Source organism: Camellia sinensis, chromosome 15 (genome assembly GCF_055761805.1).
Source record: "Camellia sinensis isolate YWXY chromosome 15, ASM5576180v1, whole genome shotgun sequence".
In the NCBI taxonomy this organism is placed as follows: Eukaryota; Viridiplantae; Streptophyta; class Magnoliopsida; order Ericales; family Theaceae; genus Camellia; species Camellia sinensis.
Window position 1 is genome coordinate 98,942,878 of NC_138975.1, and position 12,782 is coordinate 98,955,659.

The following is a 12,782-nucleotide window of genomic DNA, read 5'->3' on the forward strand; positions in this document are numbered from 1 at the left end:
TTGCCCGCCGAAGCTAAAGATGCATGTTACCGGATTCCAAAACCTCGCCGCGGCATGGAGGAATGGAATGCGCAGCGAAGTACGGCTCAGCGTGAATAGTGCATTCAAGCCGAAGCCCCGGAAGTTCAAATTTTCCTAGCCATCTAGAGAAGCAATCCAAGATGTGAGATTTTGGGTGAGAAATGCCTCCATTTTGATGTAAAACTAAGATGAAATGAGAGAACCACGAGGCTGGAGCTTTTAAAGAGGATAAGGCACTGTTCGGAGGACACGTGTCAAAAATTTGGTGGTTGCCAAGCTAGGTGGCCGGCCGGCCACCTTTTCTGGTAGGCCGACCACCCCTCTCCCCTCCAATGCAAAAAGCTGGTCGGCCAGCTCCCTTAAGTGGTCGGCCATCAAGAGAAGGTGTCTTTGGTCTTATTCTAGCTTCTAGAAGAAAGTCCCAAGCATTTCCATGCATTGGGGGTGTTGAAGGTGCGAGTTTTCCTCTGTTTCGGATGCGTTCCGCCACCCAGATCATCCAAAATGCATTTGTCTATCGAGTTGTTGTTAAATCTTGCTTATTGAGTTGTTTTTGCTTATCGAATTGTTGCTTTGCTTATCGAGTTGTTAAGTTTTGTCGAGTTGGCGAGTTTTGTATTGAGTTGTTACTCTTTGTTTATCAACATTGTTGTGTCTCGCTTATCGAGTTGTAAGTTTAATCAACATTGTTGTGTCTTGCTTATCGAGTTGTAAACTTGCTAAGGTTCTTTCCTTCCTTAGTAAGTTAAGTTGCTTTGTTTGTTGCGTTGGTTCACTACCTGACTTGGCAATTTTCAATGCATGATTTCCATTCAATCTTATTTTTGTGCAAAATAATGCGATACGATGCAAGAACATAAAATACAACACTTTTTTGAACAAAAGCTGTTTCATTCCATCATGTTTCCTTTGTTACAATATTTTACAACAAGGGTACAAGTTTTACAGAAAATAAAAAAAAATGCCTAAAAATGTACAATGTGCTACAACTACTAGTAAAAAAAGGCAAATAAAGCAGGGAACATCTGTGCTCTCAAGCGTAAGAAAAAGAGGCCCTCTTTGTCCTCTTCTGAGGAATAGCCTCAGCACCATCATCGCCATCTGAGTCAGAGCTATCATCCTCGAGATCCTCCTCGGCATCACCTCCGCCCTCAGAGCCAGACTTAGAGTCATCATCTCTGCCAGCAGATGTCTCTGACTAACGATGCTCGGACTCCTCCTCCTCACTGGACTCCTCCTCAATGATATGTGCTCTGCGCCCGCCTCGTCCGCGAGACGACTCCCCTCTCACGGCTCTCCGAGAAGCCCTAGATGGCCCAGCTCCTCCGGAAGGCCCAGATGGCTCGGCCTGCGGTCCGGTATATATCGGAGGCATCTGAAAAGAAAGAGTGCAATTTGAATACATCAGCCAAAATATGTATATCAGATATACAGATAAAAAGCTACATGGAGTAGATGTGTGCAAATATAGTACATGGATGTGGTGTGTGTCAGATGTGCTCTCCGCATACAGTCGGTCAATCAATGCAATGAAATGTTCAAATTCAGCATGTCATCAGAAATATGATAAATGCAAGAAAACTAAACAGTACCGAGACGCCCATGATGGACAACTGCGCCTCTCTCCGCAAGACCATGCCTTCGAGCAAGGCCACTAACCTAAGTAACCCCTCAGCATATTCCGCGGTAGGCTGCAGATGCAAGTGCAAATCATCAGTGAATGAATGAATGTCCAAGTATCTGAGTGATAAAGCAGAGCTGTAAAACATACCGGTGGTGAGTCAGGGTCTCTGGTGTATGGATGATCTGGCATAGGAGGCTCTAGCGGAATTGGGTAGGAAGCCCCGTATCTCCATCCCGTCAACTCAGTCGAGATACCTGGCCATCCGGCATGATGATAAGTCGGGGGAATCGGAGGGACCAGTCCAGCCCCACCTCTGGATGTGCCAGCCCTACTGGCCGAAGGAAGGTCTCTGGCTCGGGTGCGACTCGAAGACGGCATGCCAGTAGACCTCCTCGAGGGAGTACGAACACCTATCAATGGAGGCATTAAGTAGGTGTGACGGTAGTTCGCGTACTCCCCGTCCTCCAAATGCAGCAGTGCATCAATGCCCAGCCTGACATCAATGATACCCTGGGGAGTAAGCCTATCAGCGAGCCACATATCATCTGGGGGTGCTGAAGGGACACTTGGCTCAGGGAAGCCCATAGTCTGACGAAGGAAACGGTCTCCCAAGAACCAGGCCCTACCAACTAGCCCCTCGAACAAGATCCTATACCGGGAGGAGGCCCATCCTCCGGCAAACTGGAATCAGAGATCCTTACCCAAAGGCATCCAGGGCTGCTATAAGATCTGCGGATAGCCAATGCATAAGCCAATTAGAAATCACAAATGTCCAAGCATGAATCAAAGATGAACATGGGAAGAACTGAGAGTTCTGACATACCTCGATCGCCTGCACCGTGTCAAAATACTGCCGCAGGTAGGGGAGAGTCTCCCGGGGCCGCGACCGGTACTGGCCCTCGAAGACGAGCGAATAAGGGGTCATGAGAGGGGCCTCCACCTCGAGCTCCGGGGCTAGCGTCGGAAAGTACGCAAAGACCCATAACTGTGGAAAACAAGGCAAAAGCCATCAGAATACAGAATGCTGAGTGCAGAATCAGAATACAGAATGTTGAGTGTAGGATGTAAGTATAGAATGTAAAGTGTGCCGTGTGTGCAATGTACAGATAATGAAAGGAAGAAATGTGAATTAAGAGGGCAGAAGGTACCTCCCAGGCTCTCCAATAGCCACCGACTATGTTCCTCCGTCCGCGGGAGGTCGCACTCATATAGCAATAAAGGGTAGCCAAGTTGGCGCCACCCCAGTCATACTGACTAACCTGTGTGAGGTCTACCAAGGCACTCAGCAAATATAGCCCAACGGTGTTCCCCCTGTCGGTGAACAGGGTGGTCCCGAAGAGAAACATCAAAAACCCACGGGCGTACTATGCAATCTCCTCAGGAGTCTCGGGCTCAGTCCCCCTGAACTGTGTAGAAAACCAGGTATATCGGACTCGGCCCGAAGATCGGTCTACCGGTGGGCGAGTTCCCAACAGATGAATCCAGGCAGCCTCCCACTCGCCCATGTCCTCATCGTAAGGGATCGCCTAGCCTCCCACGTCAAGGCCCGTTAACACGGTGAAGTCAAATGGGGTCATGGTAATGTCCCTGGTAGCTGAGAAATGAAAGGAGTTGGTGGTGTCCCACCATCTCTCCACTAAGGCCCCCATCAATGTCCGGCTAGCTAGATAGCGAGATATCCCGGTACAAAAGGTCCCGAATCCTGCCAGATCAACCTAATCGCGAACAGCCTTTGGGAGCTTCGCGTACCAATCTCTCGCAACAATAGAACCGTATCCCCGTGTAACGCAAGAGGATGTCTGCATTCATAACGAACACATGTATTCAGTTTCAGAATGGAATGAATAAACTGTGTGCAAATGAAGGAAATGAGCTGTGTACAAATCAAATCAACTTTTAATCAAATGTGGGCTGCATGTTCACCATCAAATTTGGACTGTGTGTTCAGATTTCAGAAATTTAAAGTTTAGGCTGCATGTTCAACTTTCAATCAAATGTGGGCTGCGTGTTCACCATCAAATTTGGCTGTGTGTTCAGATTTCAGAAATTTAAAGTGTGGGCTGCGTGTTCACCATCAAATTTGGGCTGCGTGTTCAACTTTCAATTAAGTGTGGGCTGCGTGTTCACCATCAAATTTGGGCTGCGTGTTCAGATTTCAGAAATTTAAAGTTTGGGTTGCGTGTTCAACTTTTAATTAAATGTGGGCTACGTGTTCACCATCAAATTTGGGCTGTGTGTTCAGATTTCAGAAATTTAAAGTTTGGGCTACGTGTTCAACTTTCAATCAAATGTGGGCTGCTTGTTCACAATCAAATTTGGGCTGCGTGTTCAGATTTCAGAAATTTAAAGTTTGGGCTGCGTGTTCAACTTTCAATCAAATGTGGGCTGCGTGTTCACAATCAAATTTGGGCTGTGTGTTCAGATTTCAGAAATTTAAAGTTTGGGCTGCGTATTCAACTTTCAATTAAATGTGGGCTGCGTGTTCACCATCAAATCTGGGCTATGTGTTCAAATTTCAGAAATTTAAAGTTTGGGCTGTGTGTTCAACTTTCAATCAAATGTGGGCTGCGTGTTCACCATCAAATTTGGGCTGTGTGTTCAGATTTCAGAAATTTAAAGTTTGAACTACGTGTTCAACTTTCAATCAAATGTGGGCTGCGTGTTCACCATCAAATTTGGACTGTGTGTTCAGATTTCAGAAATTTAAAGTTTGGGCTGCGTGTTCAACTTTCAATCAAATGTGGGCTGCGTGTTTACCATAAAATTTGGGCTGTGTGTTCAGATTTCAGAAATTTAAAGTGTGGGCTGCGTGTTCACCATCAAATTTGGGCTGCGTGTTTAGATTTCAGAAATTTAAAGTTTGGGCTGCGTGTTCAACTTTCAATTAAATGTGGGCTGCGTGTTCACCATTAAATTTGGGCTGCGTGCTCAGATTTTAGAAATTTAAAGTTTGGGCTACGTGTTCAACTTTCAATTAAGTGTGGGCTGCGTGTTCAGATTTTAGAAATTTAAAGTTTGGGCTGCGTGTTCAACTTTCAATCAAATGTGGGCTGCGTGTTTAGATTTTAGAAATTTAAAGTTTGGGCTACGCGTTCAACTTTCAATCAAATGTGGGCTACGTGTTCACAATCAAATTTGGGCTGTGTATTCAGATTTCAGAAATTTAAAGTTTGGGCTGCGTGTTCAACTTTCAATTAAATGTGGGCTGCGTGTTTACCATCAAATTTGGGCTGTGTGTTCAGATTTCAGAGATTCAAGTGATTGAGATATGTGTTCAAGACAGAGTATTGTGTTATAGACTAAGCGTGCAGAACAAGTTGTGTGTTAAAATGAGCAGAAGTATGGCATGCGAATGTGTTCAGAACGAGCAATAAGCATACATAGCATGAAATGCAGGGAAAATGCAGAATTAAGGCAGGAAATGTAAAAAGGTGAAGTACGTACCTGTCGTGCCTGATGGGAGAGATGGGACTCTGGCTCCCACAGTAGCAGGTCCACAGGAGCTCGAGGGTCGAAGTCGGTAAAGTGGTAAAAAATCGCCTGAGGAAGGACATGAGTCGGAGGATCGTACCTCTCGGGAATGAAGGGGCGAACCCTCGGATGCAAAGACATGATGTCAAGCTCGCCTCCGGCGCCTGGAGAACCTCCGCCGTGGGGAAATTGACCCGCCATCTTAGACAAGGGGCAACTTTCCGTTGCCGTGCAGTGCCATTTAGACAAGGGGCAATTTTCCATTGTTTTGGATATGAGATTGTGCATCTCGAGAGTAGATTCTATGTTGGTCGAGCAGTTGCCTTTTGCAAAAATAGTTTTGAGAATTCTTAATGATGTTGACTAATTTTCTCGAAAATTGCTCCATTTTTTTAAAAAATGGACCATATCTTGGACCTAAAAAAGAAAAATTTTCAGTGCTCATAACCTGACTTGCATGATTTCAAATCAAAAAATTGAACAAGCATGTTAATCTAACTCTCATGTTGGTAAAAATTGTTTTAGTAGAAAGCAAAAAAAAAAAAACAAAAAATGGTCAAAATGACGAACTAGGGGCACAGTTGAGTCCGATTTTCTGTCTTTTCCCCTTTATTAATGCATTCGCCAGAAAAGGCACCATACTTGCCGGAAAGGGCACCTTGTTCGCCAGAAAGGGCACAATTGAAGCTAACAAACAAAGAGCCGAAAGCTCTCTCATCCTCCGAGCAGCGAGGTATCAAGCCAAGTGTGAAACATGAATTGGAATGGATCAAGATATTCTACACCCTCATCTGGATAGATCTGATCACATCCAAATTGGCTGAGTACATTGTCAACCGATGTCAAAAGAAGGAGAATCTAGTTGAATACTAGGGGCAAGGGCCCACAACTTCCTGTTTATCCATCAACCACCCAGGGGAGGGATAAAAAAATCAGAGAGATTGAAGAATAGAGAGATGTGAGCTGAGAGAAAAGTGATGGAAAGGGCTTTTCAGAGAAAAAGAGATTGAGTGCCAGAGTGATGTGAGAATGACAAATGAGAAAAGGGTGGGAAACAATACCCGAAGAAACTGGCTCCTCGCGAACTGAGAGGTCTCTTGCCATTGGAATACGTCAGAGTGTCGTGTGTGTTGTTTTGGTTGTCTCGATTCTTGTTTTGAGTCGTTTCGTGCGTCAATAGATGTGTTTAGGTTGTTTTACCTTTGTTTTCCTTTGTTGAGTCCTTTTGACGGTGGTCAGTTGTAGGCTCAATACCCGGTTAAGAATTTATTTCTCAATTTCAAAATGATTTGTTTTGTGCTCAGAGTGCTGTGTCATTCTCCACATATGTGCAAAACAGGATTTGTTCTTTCATAAAACTGCAGGGTTCAACCCAGGTCATATGAGAACAGTCGAACAAGGGCCTATCTGAAGCTACATAGGTTCCAGACTGCAAAACAAAAGAAAAGAGGGAAAATTTGGAGCATCATAGTGTGTTTCAACTTAAGCAAATTCCAAGATTGCATTCCATATGCACTTCCTCAGGCCTTGTCAATGCTCCGAAGTATGAGTGTGCCTTTACCTTAAGCTTAAGATCAAGCTTGCTTCAAAGCCATAATGGCGATCAGAAGTGCTCTCCCTGAGTATCATTCCCTGCTAAGGGCATCTTGGCTGTGTTTGCAATGAGTTCCTAGGAGACCAACTGTGACGGTGGAAACTAGAGTTCGAATGGCTATTGCCTAGAACGCAAAGGTTCGGGATTTTTGAGACTAAAGTTTGGTTTAAATACCCAAAGGTGTATCCCTGACTTGAAATCTGTATGGAAGCCCCATAGGTTGAGGTAGCGGGTATGCGCCTCAATTCTGGATACTGAACCAACCTAGTCTGCCACCCCGTTGGAGAACAGGGAAAGTTGTGAATATGATTGGGAAGAAGAGCGGCATTTGTGGCTTCTACATGAAGAACCCACTTTTCAGCTCAAAATGTTTCTGCGGAGGTTTCAACTCATGTCTTTGATGCGTAGCTCATCGTCAGTTGGCATGCACGAGGTGTATCCTTTTTGAAATATATTGCAACTCCTCCGAGAGGTAAATTGGAGGTTACAAACTGAATCGGTCTTGCCAAGCCGCGCATTTCTTCATTGAGCATATTGCATCGAATATGCATTGATTATTGTGCACAGGATATGTATGCACTTTTCAGTTGCATTGTTACGCACGTTCCAGTTGCATTGTTATACACCTCTCCACTTGCATTGTCACGCACGTTCCACTTGCATTGTTATGCACCTCTCCACTTGCGTTGTCACGCACGTTCCACTTGCATTGTTATGCAACTCTCCACTTGCGTTGTCACACACATTCCAATTGCATTGTTATGCACCTCTCCACTTGTGTTGTCACGCACGTTCCACTTGCATTGTTATGTGCCTCTTCACTTGCGCTGTCACGCACGTTCTAGTTGCATTGTTATGCACCTTTCCACTTACGTTGTCACGCACGTTCCACTTGCATTGTTATGCGCCTCTTCACTTGCGTTGTCACGCACGTTCCAGTTGCATTGTTATGCACCTTTCCACTTGCGTTGTCAAGCACGTTCCACTTGCATTGTTATGCGCCTCTTCACTTGCGTTGTCACGCACGTTCCAGTTGCATTGTTATGCACCTTTTCACTTGCGTTGCCATGAACGTTCCACTTGCATTGTTATGCGCCTCTTGACTTGCGTTGTCACGCACGTTCCACTTACATTGTTATGCACCATTCCACTTGCATTGTTATGCACATTCCCCTTGCATTGTTATGAACCATTTTCCTTGCAATGTTATGCACGTTTCACTTGCATTGTTTTGCACGTTCCAGTTGCATTGTTATGCACCATTTTCCTTGCATTGTTATGCATGTTCTAGTTGCATTGTTATGCACGTTCCAGTTGCATTGTTATGTACGCGCCAGTTGCATTGTTATGCATTGTCCTACTTGCATTGTTATGCACGTTTCACTTGCATTATTTTGCACGTTCCAGTTGCATTGTTTTGCACATTCCAGTTGCATTGTTATGCTCTATTCTACTTGTATTTTTATGCACCGTTCCACCTGCATTGTTATGCATCGTTTCACTTGCATTGTTATGCACATCTCCTATGCATTGTTATGCACCTTTCCATTGGCATCATATGCACATGCGTTTATCTTGTATTGAAATTGTATCTTGATGTAACGTTGAACATGTGTTTCTACTATATTGTACTTGTTGAGTTTCTTTCTTATGCATGCACGATATTATATATGCTGTTCATTTAGAGGAATACCAGGTAAAACCATTCCACTCCCTCATCTCGTTGGTTAGAGACATCCAGGTACGCCCGGTGCTTATACTAGCACCTTGTTAGAAGCATTGGGATTGTCATGACGCGAACCCTCCCCTGTGGGTTAAGGACATAACCGGCCAGTAATCAACAGATTACCTACGGCCTTAAACCAATCCAAATGTATTTTAACAGAGTTAATGGGGGCCAAACGGAAGCAATTTAAAGCTTTGTCCATAGAGTTGTGCTTACATGGCACGTCATAACAAACCATACATGTGCATATTAATAACTCACAACAAAATATGTACTACATAAGGTTCTGTACATACAGGATCATATAAGTCTAAGTCAACCCATCGCGACTATATACAACAGATGCAAAGTCTTCGCCAGTGTGACAGAATATAAATACATAACAAAAGGGCGAAGATGGGACTCGTGCGTGAGACACAAGGGTTGACTCTCCCAAGACCATTGTTGTTCCACATAGACTTCACTGGGATTGGGTTTGGACTTCTCTTGCCTCACCTACAAACACATGAATGAGTGTGAATGAAAGCCCAGTGAATAATATCAATTAAAGAAGCTATATAGACGATATGTAGAACCACATGCTTCAAACGACCTTAGGTCCAATTCATATTTCTATTTAACATATATACACAATTTAGGTCAAGTGACTACGGTTCCAAACAAACTGGCCTTTGGCCCATTCAAACTTTCATTTGGGTCAAAACGGCCTTTGGCCCATTTAGATAACAAACTAGCCTTTGGCCCATTCATTCGTTCATGCTAAAACGGCCTGTGGCCCATTCATTCATGTCAAAATGGCCTCTGGCCCATTCATTCATGTCAAAACGGCCTCCGGCCCATTCATTCATGTCAAAACGGCCTCCGGCCCATTTATTCATGTCAAAACGGCCTCTGGACCATTCATTCATGTCAAAACCTCTAACCCATTCATTCTATTATTCAGATCAGACTGGCCTTTGGCCCACTCATTTGGTATAGCAAACATTGTCCACCAATCAAATCAATGAACTTATAAAGCTTACATAGAAGTAAGCAATTGGACAACAACATAATTCAGATATCTCTGTTAAGATATTACTCACAGTGATCGGTTGGTTGGTTTGCCCTGGAGCTCGACCCTACATATTCCATGAACACAAAAGGGTCACAACAATTCGATCCGTTCTAAATTCACATTTTCCTATTTAGGCTTCATTCTTATCTCTTTAACTCAATTACAATGCTCAATGCATGCCTAAGAGTACTTGGAAGTGAAAGAGAACAGAAAATAAAACATAGAATGTCTTTTCAAAATTTCAGAAAACAGGGTCCCCGCTCGAGCGTGGACTTCCTCGCTCGAGCGTGGACTTCCTCGCTCGAGCGGACCCATGAGACCTGCAAAAGTACTGGATATGTCAAATTTACGCTCGATCGCGAACTCTGGCGCTTGAGCAGAAGGCCTCTCTACATGGCTCCCCGCTCGAGCGTGAACTTCCCCGCTTAAGCGGACACCATGTTTGCAGAAAATACTGGGAACACAAATTTCACGCTCTAGCGGCGGTTTCCCCGCTCGAGCGGACATGAAAATTCTGGAAAATCCAGAACATGTTCTTGAGCTTCAATTTGATGTTCAAAGGTTCCAAATGCATGATTGTGGCTCAAACTTCACATATACATATTCTAACATGGTGTAAACACCAAATTACAACACAATGAAGCTCAATTTCACAATTTAATCACATGCATGTCTCAAATTAACTCAAACTCATCACCAACACACTAGATTCAAACATGCAAGACTCAAACTCCCATGATTTGCACTTGCATGTGAAATATACACAATATCCTTAACTTAATTGGTGAAAAGATGATCAAATACATGGTCATTAATCAAAACTCAACATGGATTACATACTTTATGCTCAAACATGGAAATTTATGGCAATTTCTTACATGCATGTGTTCTAAGACTTCAAATTCAACAAAACTAACCCAATTTCATCATAATCAATCTGACTCATGTTCTTGACCATTAATGAAACTTGAATTCACAATTTACAACATTAAACCCATGAATTCCCGTACCTAGGAGCTCAATCTTCCAAACTATAGCAAATTCTTGAGTTTAATCTTCAAATTTCCCAATCCTTGAGCCAAGATTACACAATTCTCTCTCATTCTCTCTCTAAAGCCAGCCCTCTCTCTTCTTTGAGTTCGAAATCTCAACACTTCATTCTCAATGCCAAACTCTACTTTTGGACTTGTCTCAAATTCATCAATCACTTTCTTGAGGAATTCATCCTCTTTCTGCTTCTGCTTGATTTCGTCAATGATTGCCGGCTCGGCTGTAATAGCGGCTATCAGTCCGCCCTATTCACACATTACCACTTCAATTTCAGATTTTTCAAAATCTTGCAAGATCTCTTTCTGTTCAGTAAGTAACCAAGCCATACTCCCCGTTAATTTTCTACTCAAGGCGTCAGCAACTGTATTAGCTTTCTCGGGGTGATATTGAATCTCCAGATCATAATCCTTTATCAATTCCAGCCATCTCCTCTGCCGCATATTCAACTCTTTCTATGTGAAAAAGTATTTCAAACTTTTGTGATCCGTGTAGACTTTACACTTTGCTCCATACAGATAATGCAGCCAGATTTTCAAAGCAAAAGCAACTGTGGCCAATTCGAGGTCATGCGTTAGATAATTCTTCTCGTGTGGCCTCAACTGTCGGGAGGCGTAAGCAATAACTTTTCCGTTCTGCATTAACACACAACCCAAATCTTTATAAGACGCGTCACTGAAAATTACAAAATTCTCCGTACCTGAAGGTAGTGTCAAAATTGGTGTAGTGGTCAATCTTGTTTTCAGTTCTTGGAAGACAGATTCTCTTTCGTCGTTCCATTCAAACAGTTGCCCTTTACGTGTCAATTGGGTAAGAGGCACAGCTAATTTCGAAAAGTCCTTCACAAGCCCCCTGTAGTACCCAGCTAAGCCCATGAAACTACGGACTTCTGTCACATTAGTCGGTGTAGGCCAATTCACAATCACCTCTATTTTTTGTGGGTCTACTGAAATTCCTTCCTTGTTGATCACATGCCCTAAGAAAACAACTTCATCCAACCAAAACTCACATTTCTTTAGTTTAGCAAATAATTTCCTTTCCCGAAGTATTTGTAGAACAGTTCTCAAATGATGTTCATGTTCAAGTGTATCTTTAGAATATATCAAAATGCCATCAATAAAAATCACAACGAATTCGTCAAGGTAGGTTTTAAAAATTCGGTTCATTAAGTCCATAAATGCTGCCGGAGCATTAGTCACTCCAAATGGCATAACAAGAAATTCAAAATGACTGTACCTCGTTCTGAATGCGGTTTTCTCAACATCTTCTGCTTTAACTTTCAACTAATGATACCTGAACCTCAAATCAATCTTAGAAAAAACCTGTGATCCCTGCAACTGGTCAAATAAGTCATCAATACGGGGTAGGGGATATTTGTTCTTTATTGTTACCTTGTTCAAATCTCGATAATTGATACACAAGCATAGGGTTCCTTCCTTTTTTTTCACAAATAATACTGGTGCACCCCAAGGTGAAGTGCTAGGTTGAATAAACCCCTTGTCAAGCAGGTCTTGCAACTGTTCTTTCAATTCTTTCAATTCTTTCATTTCGGCAGTAGCCATTCTGTAGGGAGCTTTAGAAATGGGCTGGGTGCCTGGCACAGTTTCAATAGTAAACTCTATCTCCCTATCTACCAATTCCCCTGGTAATTCATTTGGAAACACATCTGGAAATTCTCTAACAATGGGGATATTATTTAGTTCAACATCTACAGATTGTTCGGACAACACATAGCACAAGTAACCCTGACACCCTTTCCTGATCAGTTTGCATGCTTTCATTGCAGATATTAAGTAAGGTGGAGGCACTATCCCATTACCCACAAACACAATTTCTGTATGTTCTGGTGGTTTAAATACAACTCTTTTGGTCACACAATCAATGATGGCATAATATTTAGTTAACCAATCCATGCCCAAAATGTCATCAAAATGCCTAACGTTCAAGTGCAACAAATATACATATAGGATAGCATCCTCAATACGCATGTCACAAAACCGGTATATAGATTCACACAATACAGATTCCCCAGATGGAGCAGACACACATAGTAGATATGGCAGTAATTCTAAAGGTCTATTCAGTCTAGATGCAAATGCACATGTTACAAATGAGTGTGTTGATCCGGAGTCAATTAACACAAAGGCATCCTGATTACATATAGAAATGGTACCTGAGACAACCACGTTGGCATTCCGTGTATCGCCCGAAACAAGCGTAAAAACTCTCTCCTGTCTCACGGTGT